This window comes from Sus scrofa, chromosome 2 (assembly GCF_054392235.1).
Source record: "Sus scrofa isolate SSC_HxYL_T2T_F1_AM1 chromosome 2, Sscrofa_HxYL_maternal_Yorkshire_Landrace_v2.0, whole genome shotgun sequence".
Lineage (NCBI taxonomy): Eukaryota > Metazoa > Chordata > Mammalia > Artiodactyla > Suidae > Sus > Sus scrofa.
This window is the reverse complement of record NC_139384.1, coordinates 33,209,673-33,221,992: the sequence shown is the minus strand read 5'-3', so window position 1 is coordinate 33,221,992 and position 12,320 is coordinate 33,209,673. Positions and strand designations below refer to the sequence as shown.

The following is a 12,320-nucleotide window of genomic DNA, read 5'->3' as shown; positions in this document are numbered from 1 at the left end:
AAATGACTTTGCCCAGATCCATGAGAGGAATAACTACCTACAGCAGCCATAGCCATTCGAAATGTATTTCTTAAATAATAAAGTTGAAAGTCAAAATGACTCTTTGATCCACAGGCTGCAGAATGGATGATGTGATCGTAGGCATGAAAGGAACGTGAATCTCATTATACATCTTCATCAAGAGCTCTTGGCCAACCTGTTACATTGTCAAGGAGCAGTCATATTCTGAAATGTTTTTTATTCTGAGCAGTAGGTCTCAATAGTGGGTTTTAAATATTCAGCAAATCATGGTGTAAACATATGCGGTGTCATCCAAGCTTCATTGTTCCATTTATAGAGCACAGGCAGAGTAGATTTAGCGTAATTCCTAAGGGCCTTAGGATTTCTGAAAAGCTTGAGGAGCACAGGGTTCAACTTAAAGTCACCACCTGCATTAACTCCTAACAAAAGAGTCAGCCTGGCCTTTGAAGCTTGAGTCAGGCATTGGCTTCTCCTCTTCAGCTATGAAAACTCTAGATGGCATTTCATCTACTATAAGGCTGTTTCATATACATTGCAAATCTGTTGTTTAGCATAACTACCTTCATTAATTACCTTATCTAGATCCTCTGGATAATTTGGGGCAGCTTCTACATCAGCACTTGCTGCTTCACCTTACACTTTTGTGTTACGGAGATACCTTCTTCCCTTAAACCTCATGAACCAATCTCTGCTAGTTTCAAATTTTTCTTCTATAGCTTCTTCACTTCTCTCAGCTTTCATGGAATTAGAAAGGGTTAGGGCCTCACTCTAGACAAGGCTTTCACTTAGAGGAATACAGTGGCTTGCTGGATCTTCTATTCAGACCACTAAAACTTTCTCCCTATCATCAATAAGCCTATTTCATGTTCTTGTCATTCATGTGTTCGGTGGAGTAGCACTTTTAATTTCCTTCAAGAACTTTTCCTTTGTGTTCACAACTTGGCTAACTGTTTGGTGCAAGAGACCCAGATTTTTGTGCCTTCCTTACTAAGCTTCATCATCTCTAGCTTTTGATTTAAAGTGAGAAATGTGCGACCCTTCTTTTCACTTGAACACTTAGAGGCCACTGCCAAGTTATTAACGGTCCTAATTTCAATTTTGTTGTGTTTCAGGGAACAAGGAGGTCAGAGGAGGAGAGAGGTGGGGGAATGACTGGTTGGTGGAACAATCAGAACACACACAACATTTATCAATTATGTGCACTGTCTTATATGGGCATGGTTTGTGGCACCCCACAACAATTACAATAATTACAGCAAAGATTACTGACCATAGATCACCATGATAAGGATAATAATAACAGGAAAGCTTGAAATATTTTAAGAATCACCAAATTGCAACACAGAGACATAAAAGTCACCAAACGCTGCTGGAAAAGTGGTGCCAAGAGAATTGTAGGGTCACCATTAGCCTTCAATTTGAAAAAAACACAGTGGCTGTGAAGCGCAATAAAACAGTAAAATGAGATATGCCTGTATTCAACAAATGTTTATTGGCCCACCTATTTCTGCTCATTTGGTCATTTCACAAGCATCTGTAAGTAAGTTCTATGGACCATATGTTGCACTAGGTGCTGGGGAGACTGCTAAGGCCAAATCCCAGACGGTCTCTACTATATGTAAACAGTGATTTATGAAACAATTCGCAAAGTGCTATGTAACCAAGAAAGTGTGTGGTACTGTGGGGTAAAGGAGAAAATGCCTGGCATTGCTTGAGGGCTGGGAAGGACAGGGGACATTACAATGGGCACAGAACACAAGGAAGTATGTCAATTTCAAATGTCTGGGCTAAAGGATCATAGGCTCAGAAAGAGAGTAGCCTCAAAAGCCATCCCCAGAGCAAGGTCTGCAAGGCTGATGGGGTTGGGGACCACAGAGAACCAGACTGTGGGGCCTAAGCTAGTCCTATAGGCCCCAGAAAAGTGTCCTCCCCCACTTCCCTCAGTGAAAGGCACAGGAAGCCACAAAGGAAGCTGGCTTTAAAGAAACTGATGTAGCTCTCTGAAGAATGTGAGGGTGATGGGGGTGGGATGGGGAGCATTAAAGGAAAGGAAGGTGACTTGAAATTAACTCCACAAATCTAGGCATAGGATGAGGAAGCCAAGCTCAGTGAAAACATGTAGAAAGGAGAGGGCATGAAGGAAAGGCAGTGGAAACCTGATAATATTATAAATAGAAACTATCCTCAGGAGTATACTGTAAATGAGGACTGGAGAAGTAGTCAGAAATAAACTAAGGCATCCTACATGATTAGAGCACCTGGAGCTCCATTCTGTCCCATTTTTATCATTGATCTGATGCCAGAGACTGAGTGCTCTGTCTTCCCCTAAAATTGCTACGTTGAAGCCTTAAGTGAAAGTATTTGGAAGTGGAGACTTTGGGAGGTAATTCTTTCGAAAGGGTGGAACCCTCATGAACAGAATTTGTGGCCTTAAAGAGACACAAGAAAGATGACCTTGACAGAGCAAGGAAGGAAGCCAGGAAGGGGGCTCTCACCAGAAACCAAACTGGCTGACCCCTGGATCATGGGCTCCCCAGCCTCTGGAATGGTAAGCGACCCAATCTACAGTATTTGTTACAGCAACTCAAACTGACTAAGACATCTGGATACTGACATAGAATTTTTTTGGCTAAAAATAACGATGGTAATGATGAAGGGCAACAGCAACAGTTTTCACTTAGAAGCCAGGTACTCTGGGATTTCCTTCATCTGGACAATTTTCATTTCAATCCCCACAGCAGGGGGCCCTGTCTTTCTCCCATTTTACACATGAGGGATCTGAGACTCAGGTTAAGCAAAGGCACAAGGCCAGTAGGTGGCTGTGCCCCAAGCTGACTGCTCAGTGTCTGCGGTCACCCTCCAGCTTTACAACTCCTCATACACAACACAACACAATACAACACACCCAGATGTAAGAACAGATTCTGTCCTAAATAAACCGATAATTACAATTAGAATTTCAAGAACAAAATGTGGGTCATTTTCAGACACTGAGTCCACCTCAAAACATGTCTTCACCTGGCTCAGTCCAGGAGAAAGAATGTTAAGAGACATAAAAAAACATAACCATTAACTTTTTTAAATGTTGGAGAGGGCAGTGGTATTCATGAGGAGCTGTTAAATTGATAAAAAGACTTTTTTTTTTTTTGTATTAAAACTCTGTCAAAGGAGAATGAATTCTACTATCTTTCTCCACTTTCCAACTCATCAAAGCCAACTTTTCCAAGGCTTAATGTCTCACAAGTAGCTGTTAATGGAATTCATTGTCTAGTTAATTATGCTTAGCAGAAGTGCAGGTAACTTCATATTTGCATGGCTAATGGGCCTTCTTTAAAGCCAAATGTTGGGTTTAAATGGTCTGTGATGCTTTTTCCAACTTTGGGTTGAGCTGATTGACTTACGTTCAAAAAAAAAAAAAAAAAAAAAAAAAACATCAGCCATGCCTAAGGCAGAAAGACCATTTTTAGCAACATATGGAACATCATGTAAGTCCACTTGAAGACAAATGCTTATTTATAAGGCCACTTAATAAGATGCCAACATTTAACGACCTTTCAAAATCACTCCAATAGTTTTCAGCCTCAATATGCGTTACTCTGAAAACTGTTCCATGACAATAAGAGAACCACCTTACCCTACATCTTTATCCTTTGCTGAAATAGCCCATGATTCAACCATTAAAAATTACGTAGTTCCCACACAATGGAAGAACCCATAGAAGAATATTTCTCTCTCTGGCAACAAGTACTTACCACCTTGGTAGAGTATCTCACAGTTTACATTCCCCCATGATTATCTCAGGGTTGGTGTCCAGACCAGGTGGGTAACTGGTCCCTGATCACCCAGCTGCTATGTGGTTGAGAAGACATTCAAATCTAGGTCTCACTGTAATTCCACTAGTCAATTTATTTGGAATAATAACAAAGGGAAATACCCTCTTCCTTGTTACAATTATTGATTAGCACTGGCCAACCTCTGCCCAGGTTTGCCTGTTGAGTGACAATGGCAAGGTCTATCAATATGAGTGCCTGGCAGCTACTCCTTCACCCCAAGCTTCTGAATCAGCTACTTTAATTATTCAATTCCAGGTCAGCAAACTACAGCCCAAAGGCAACATCTAGCACCGTGCACATTTTTAGAAAGAAAATTTTACTGGAATATGATCACATTCATTTGTTTAAATATTGTTATGGCTGCTTTTGAGCGACAATAGCAGAGTTTCATAGCTGAGACAAATGCCATATGGCCTGCAAAAGCCTAAAATATTTACGATCTGGACCTTAACAGAAAAAAGTCTGTTTACTCCTGATTTTGTCATTCAACAAACATTTATTAAGCAACATCCATATCTTAGATATTTTACTACTACTACTAACAATACCTGAAATTTAGTAGTATCTACTATATGCCAGGGCCTTTTCCTATATTAATACATTTAATCCTTTTAAGATCTCTCTCTGCAGGGTGTGTGTGCGTGAGTTTTTGGGAACTCTTCTGTTCACCTGTGAACTGTTTTGTATTCTTCTCCAAGTTTTACTTAAGGTGACACAGGATTTAGGATTAGGAGCCTGTCTAAACATGAGCTTCTGCCCTTTGCTGTATAATACTGTTTCTCAAAGGTAGAGGGAAAAATTTAAGACTGAAGTAAGTACCCTTTTAATGGAATGAAAAAAAGCCTCCAGGCATTATCAGATTCCAGAGAGATATATAGGGCTTAGTTTGAGGGCTTTATATATCTTTGTAATTTATAGATCAGTGAAAGCAATGCAAATAATTCTTATCTACAGATGCAAATAAATCCTGTTTAGTAGAAGTTCAACTGACTCCCCTCAGTTTTATATCCATTTGTAAGTTCATCTCAATATTCTTTTATTCCATATAAATTCATGGTGCTCCTATGAACCTATTCTAACAAATTTCTTGGTTATCTTGTTAATGTGTTACATAAAATTGTTAACAAGTGTCCATTTGATATCTGTATGAGAGTCAGGATTTTCTAAGAATTATTCTCTTACAAGGGCTGCCACTTTTACCACCTCGAACCTCACACTTTTCCTTGGGAGGCCATATATACCAAACTGTCGCCAGTGTGACCATAAATTACATGTACCTATGTAAATATGGGAGGAGGAAGAATAAGAGAGAACAAAGTGATCAAGAGGTCATTTCAGGGGTCACTGATGACACTTAGAGCAGCAATAAGACTGGGTTTAGGCTCTGTTTCTGCCTAGCTCTGAGCCACTTGGACAAGTTACTAAACTTCAAGCCTCAGGCATCTCATCTCTAAACTGGGGATGACAATGGAAGTTGCCTCACAAAGTTGATATAAAGATTAAGTAACTATTGCTAATAAAGGGACTGGTGCATATCAAGTGCTCATTAAGTGTTAGCCATCATTACTGAGACTTCACCAAGAAAAATACTGAGGAAGGACTTAGTTTGAATTGGGGATGGGGAGGTCATCGCAAAGTGGGTATATTCTATCTGGGCCTTGATGGGGCAGTAGGAGTTCACCAAGCAGAGAGCTAGGGTAATGTCATTCAATATTAAGAGAACACTATTTAAAAAAAGAGAAAGAGAGGGAGTTCCCAGTGGCCTAGCAGTTAAGGACCTGGTGTTGTCATTCCTGTGGCTCAGGTCTCTGCTGTGGCGCATGTTCCATCCCTGGCCCAGGAACTTCTGCATACCACAGGCATGACCAAAAAAAAAAAAAAAAAAGAGGGAGATTGGTAAGAAGGTGAGAAGAGTGAGTCAGAATGCCAAGTTTATATGGAGGGTAATTCCCTGGTGTAGACTACATTTATAAGGTAACCTGAATTTTCCTAAAATTGTTAAAGCTTGCACCTCTCTACTTCACAGTGGTAGAAGGATTATTAAGTCAAATCAGAATGCATTATCCAGATTCCAGTATTCACAAAATCCGGACAACAAATCATCATGACTACAGTTAATGAATACTCACCCAGTATGGGTACCCATCAGGAACAAGTGGTTATTTTATCCTAATCTTTATAGAAACAACAAAAGGTACAAGCCAAGAATGACTGAGCCCAAAGTACAGACCACATTTTATAGAGGCCAACCTTTATACAACATGCTTTAACAATTAGCTTACATTCAGTGCAAACACACAGACGCTCTCCTATACACCCATGGAAACAACACACAGATCCAATTATACCCTGGTTCTTATCCTGGCCAGATCCAATTTCTTTCAGTGCCTGGTTATAGTCTACATGCTTTTATTGGTCTCATGATCATTCACATATAAAATTACCCTGTTCTATTGCAAATCAGTGACTTTCCTGGATACCTTGGCTTTTTTTTTTTTTTTAGGGGAAAATCTGCAGCATATGGAAAATTCCCAGCTAGGGGTTGAATCGGAGCTGTAGCCACTGGCCTAGGCCACAGCCACAGCAATGCACAATCCAAGCCGCACCTGTAACCTACACCACAGCTCACAGCCATGCCAGATCCTTAACCCACTGAGCGAGGCCAGGGATTGAACCTGCATCCTCGTGGATACTAGTCAGATTCATTTCTGCTGAGCCACAACAGGAACTCCAACTTTCCTGGATACTTTGGATAGGGGAATAAACTTCAGGTCATTCTCCGGTCTGTGTCAACACTTTCCAAATGTTCACTAGAAAGTCTTCATCCTCCTTGTGTGCACAATTCTGTTTGCTCTTTCTCAAGCCTATATAGATCCATCCCAGTGCTACACAGTAGAGGGCTGTTATCTGAAGTGTACCTTCTGCAAAATTGCCCACTGCAGTACTCTACCAGTCTGCTAAGACTCAGGCATGTCAGTTATCTCTGTTAGAAAAATGATGGATAAGATGAAAAGGAGGTTAGGCCACTTTAGTTTTCTGACAAGAAGATAATTTCCTCAAAAAACCTTTGCCGTTAAAAAAAAAAAAAAAAGAAGAAGAAGAAGGAAAAAAAAACCTTACAGGTACTGCCTGTGCCCTACTATCAGATACTATTCCACCCCCAGTCTCTGGAGAGTCTGCTGTGTGATTGTTTCAAGCTCTCTTCCTCATGGAGAGGTGACCACGTGACCACTGCCATCCATAAAGGCTGAAGTGAGTGTACTTAGCTAAAGGGCACTGCAATAATTTTCCTCTTCCACGTGAGAAAGTTAGCCTTGAAAATTCTCTGGCTCACTGCCTGTTGTTAAATCATGTTTTAGGGAGGGGCGGCCAAGTGGGCACGTTAAGTTCCGACCAGTCCCCATCTCACTCCCAGATCAACTGCTCTTTAAAAGAACAACTATAACCACAGCAATAATAATGAGAAGATGCTAGTCCCAATCACACCTTCAGATCTGATTTCAAGGCAGTGCTAAAGGCTTGATATTTTAAAAGACGATGCCTCCAAATGTCCATGGCAGGAAAGTACTCTTGGCTGACAGACTAAAATGATTAACACTGGTGCTGGTGCTGGTCTGTACAGACAACATGATTCCTGCTGGAAGCTAGGGTGAGTGGTGGCCCAAGAAAGTCGCACAAAGCATTTATAACCCCAACTACAAGTTAGCTTCGGAGTCCAAAGAAATAATTGTCTTTCTTGCCATGGTATAGCATGTTGTCACTGTACTGGGAAACACAGTAAGAATCATGAACCTGTTTCTTTTTTCTTTTTCTTTCTTTTTTTTTTTTTTTTTTTTTTTTTGTCTTTTTGCCTTTTCTAGGGCCGCTCCCGTGGCATATGGAGGTTCCCAGGCTAGGGGTCTAATCAGAGCTGTAACCGCTGGCCTACGCCAGAGCCACAGCAATGCAGGATCCAAGCCACATCTGCGACAGCTCACGGCAACGCCAGATCCTTAACCCACTGAGCAAGGTCAGGGATCGAACCTGCAGCCTCAGTGGTTCCTAGTCGGATTCGTTAACCACTGCGCCATGACGGGAACGCCAATGAACCTGTTTCAGTAAGTGTGGCAGGACTAGAATATAATTTCTCTTTGTCCTGACTCTTAAAGCTTTGCTACAGGACCCACAGCTGGGCAGGGGTGGAAGAACAGCCAGGCATTTTGATGTGTTTGTCAAAGCAAACCTTCTCTGGGCACTGCTGGCCATTTAGCACAGAGATAATTTTTATAAAACTGATCTGGGGGGCTATGAAAAGCTCATACACATCGACCCTCAATGCTTTCCCAGCTTGCTAGGCTGAAGAAATGAGTTCTTTTGTTCTTCTTTTTCACTCTCGAGTGAAAGAGTAAACTTTGGCTGGGCCTGTCAGAGAGTTCCTTAATAACCAAAGGCATGGCCCTCACCTGGGAAAAGATGCGATGATAAGGCTTCTCACGAGGTCCAGTTCGGGGCTGGCCTTTCCTTGATGAGAGGTCACAAGGCAGGCGTATCTGTGAAGAGTGCTGCTGGGCTTCTGGGTTAAAGCTTTTTTTTCACAGGAGACTGAGTATAACTCACTCAACTTGTTCTCTGCAAACTGGACTCCTGGGGGAAAGTTCCAGTTACAACCTGAACTCAAGTCAGGTCAACTACTTTGCCCCTTCTGATCTGATTACAGCTCCCTTCATCTTTAAGTTGTTACACTGGCACAACCCTTCATACTTTTCCAAAAAGCTGCTTCATATATCATCTGATTTCATCCTCATCTTACAGGGAAAAAGGCCAGTGATGTTATTGCCATTGGGGCTTAAGATTCAGATGGGTTGAGGGGCTTGCCCACAGCCAATGTTAGCAGCAGAACTGGATCCAGGTTCCAGGCTTCCCAACTCCGAGTGACAAAAATATGGCTCCCATCAATGAACACCGTTTGCCAGGTATCAGGCACTATGCCAGAATTTTTATGAAGATTACCTCACTTATTCCCTGCAAGAACTCTATAGGGCAGGTATTATCAATCCCATTTTACAGATGAGAACTACTGAGTCAATAAGGTTAAATAATTTCCCTAAGGTCAGAGAAGCTATAAATGGTGAAGCATCAATTACAAGGGGAGATTGCGACTCCTGGCTTATTCACTATTATACTGTCTCCTGGTCCAGTATGTTTTCTACTCAAATCCAAAGTTAAATTGAAGCAATACAAGTTTTCTCTGGATCAGAAGGTTTCAAATACTAGGTATTACTTTTAAATACCTAATAAGCTTTTGAAATTTGAGTTTTGTCCACTTTGATATTGTCCAGCAGAAAATACCTTAAAACTTATAAAGTGCTATCTTTTGTCAGTGTTTTTATGGGTCCGAATATCATGTGAATCCATCTCTTAGTTTAAAAGAAAAAAAAATGATTTGATATAAATTCTTCCAAGAAATTTACGTGAATCCCCATAAAACTTTATGAGCATAATAAGTTCTCGGGACAAATAGTATGGATTCAAACGCTAAATATACAAACAGATGATCTTTGGGCTTTGAGCAATTTACTGAACTTATACCTGAGTTTTCTCATGTTCACATGAGGGGGAAAAATCCTACCTCACAGAGAGACTGGAGGAAGTAATGAGAACACAGTGAGCACAATGTAAAGGACCAATAATTATCATAATGATTATTGTTTTGTCGTCACTTCTGTCTGCAAGTTTCTCAGGGTTGCCCTAATTTCACTAGGATGACAAAACCCAACAGTCTCCTTAATGAAGTGTCCCAATACACCCTTATATACAGAAATAATGCAGTCTGCACCCAAACTGGGAAAGAGCATACTATTTTGTGATAATTCAACTCTGTCTCTTAAAATTATTATGCAGTTGATGCTATGAAAAGGGCCGAGTCTTAGAGCTCCCTCTGTGGCGCAGTGGGCTAAAACTCTGACTAAAGCTGCTCTGGTTATTGGGGAGGCAGGCACAGGTTTGATTCCTGACCTGGCACAGTGAGTTAAAGGATCCAGCATTGCTGCACCTTTGGCTGCACCTCTGGCAGCTCAGATTTAAGCCCTGGCAGTGGGTATGGCTATTAAAAAAAAAAAGAAGAAGAAGAAGAAGAAGTGCCAAAAGTCTTTTAGGTTACCTCGGTGCTCACATCAAATAGGTGATATTTTACACAAAGTAATATGTTAATTCAGTCAAGTAAGAATCATCCACAAAGACAAGCTTCCCCCAAATATAAGAAATTATTATTTTACTGTAAAAAAGCCTTTTTCCTCCTATTCAGAAAATATATGCTTCCTAAAGTTACAAATAACATTAATAAAATTAAGAATACGTGTATAAAAAGCAAAGAAAGATGAACACATCTTCATCTACCCAGGTGTAGCTACTAGCAACATTTTGGTGTCTTTCCATTTTGTTTTTTCCCTACACATTTAAAAAACATAATTGAGGAGTTCCCGTTGTGGCACAGAGGTTAACGAATCCGACTAGGAACCATGAGGTGGCGGGTTCGGTCCCTGCCCTTGCTCAGTGGGTTAAAGATCCGGCGTTGCCGTGAGCTGTGGTGTAGGTTGCAGACTTGAGTCGGATCCCGCATTGCTGTGGCTCTGGGGTAGGCCAGTGGCTACAGCTCCAATTAGACCCCTAGCCTGGGAACCTACATGTGCCTCGGGAGCGGCCCAAGAAATGGCAAAAAGACAAAAAAAAAAAAACCACAATTGGGATCATTCTGCACTCAAAATGTTAGATTCTTGGATTTGGGGGCTCCATTTAAACCATTTTAACGTCAGCATTTTCCACGTTACTGCAGACTCTTTATAAATGTTTTCACTGGCTTCAGGAGATTTCATGCATTAGTTTTGTCATAATTTTCTTAACAGTTTCCCATTGCTGAACTCCCCTCAAAGGCTTTTAAGCTGTCAAGTGTAGGCAAGATTTCTAGACACACAGCCCTAACAACGGGGTCTGCTTGTGATCGTGAACTGGGCCATTTGGGGAGCCAGCCATGTAACTTCCCACCGTGAGTGAGACCTACTCTCCAGATACCAAGAGACCAGGAGTTCAGTGAGTCGTGAACCCCAAAGGCCTAGAGTGTTGGGCAAAAATGACAGCAACTCCTCTAAGATAAATAAAATCATGTTCTCCACCGTCCTAGCCACCCATGTTCATTATATCATCTTTCATGGGAAAAAAAAAAGAGAGAAAGAAACAGGACAAGAGTTATGAAGGAAAAAACAATGTAGAGTTTGCCCGCAGTCACAGAAGGTAACACTGAAGTCAGAAAACGCAACTGTGGAGTTCCCGTTGTGGCGCAGTGGTTAACAAATCTGACTAGGAACCATGAAGTGGCGGGTTCGATCCCTGCCCTTGCTCAGTGGGTTAACGATCCGGCGTTGCCGTGAGCTGTGGTGTAGGTTGCAGACGCGGCTCAGATCCCGCGTTGCTGTGGCTCTGGCGTAGGCCAGTGGCTACAGCTCCGATTCGACCCCTAGCCTGGGAACCTCCATATGCTGCAAGAGCGGCCCAAGAAATGGCAAAAAAAAGACCAAAAAAAAAAAAAAAGAAAACGCAACTGTTAGTGTTCCCTCACTACCTGCATCTCATGCACGACCATCACCATAAGATCCAAAGTTTAATGCCATGTCTTTCGAATGTAGGAAGGATGGTGTGTCTCAAGAAACAACTTGTGAGTTATGTCTGCATTTCCTGCAGTTAAAACACACACATATTTTTCTGTGAAGCACTTAAAGCTTAAGCAAAGAGAAGACAGCATTTCTTTCTGTGAATTTATAGGCACACTGGCATAGGAGCCACAGGGAATTTTGCAAATCACCATTGTTCTTGCTAAAAAACGAGACTGAGACACAGGAAAGAAAGTACTTCAAGTCAAACATCAGGATGGCCTCACGGGAAACCATGGGTTTGTCACGAGACGAGCTAGGTTTGAACTCTGAGTCAAGCCTCATGAAGGAGGGATCTGTAGCCACTTCCAAGGGTTCTTTGAGTATTAAACGTACATTTACACCCCCAAGGGATAGGGATGGAGTAGGATAGTTACACAGGTAGTTGTGGAAGTCCCAATAAGGGACCATAGGATAGAGAGGGAAACCTAGGGAACTCTGAGAGAATACTGTAAGTTAAGAATCACTCAAGAGGGCTATCAGAATGAGGCAGGTTTGCTTGACAAGTGGCGACTCGAGCTATGCCTAAGGTCATCGGGTGGGGATGGAGTGAGGCCTGCATTCACGTTCAGACCAAGGGCAGGAGTTTAAGGACCACCCTTCTGATGACTTAAATAAGAATCATGACAGTCCTAGTCTGACTTTATGGGGTTAAATACTCTTACTGGATACCAAGGAGGAGCTACTACTCAAAGAAAGAGGAACAGGTGGTCTTTTCCCGCCCCCACTCCCCTTGGACGATAAAACTGTAGCCAACATAATCCTCTGGGCAGAGACTCTCTGC

General features: G+C 41.8%; 1 protein-coding gene across 21 annotated transcripts in view; it reads right to left on the bottom strand.

Moving 5' to 3' along the window:
* Positions 1-12,320, bottom strand: part of MPPED2 (metallophosphoesterase domain containing 2) — a 181,187-nt gene that overhangs the window by 136,122 nt on the left and 32,745 nt on the right. The window lies entirely within an intron of this gene.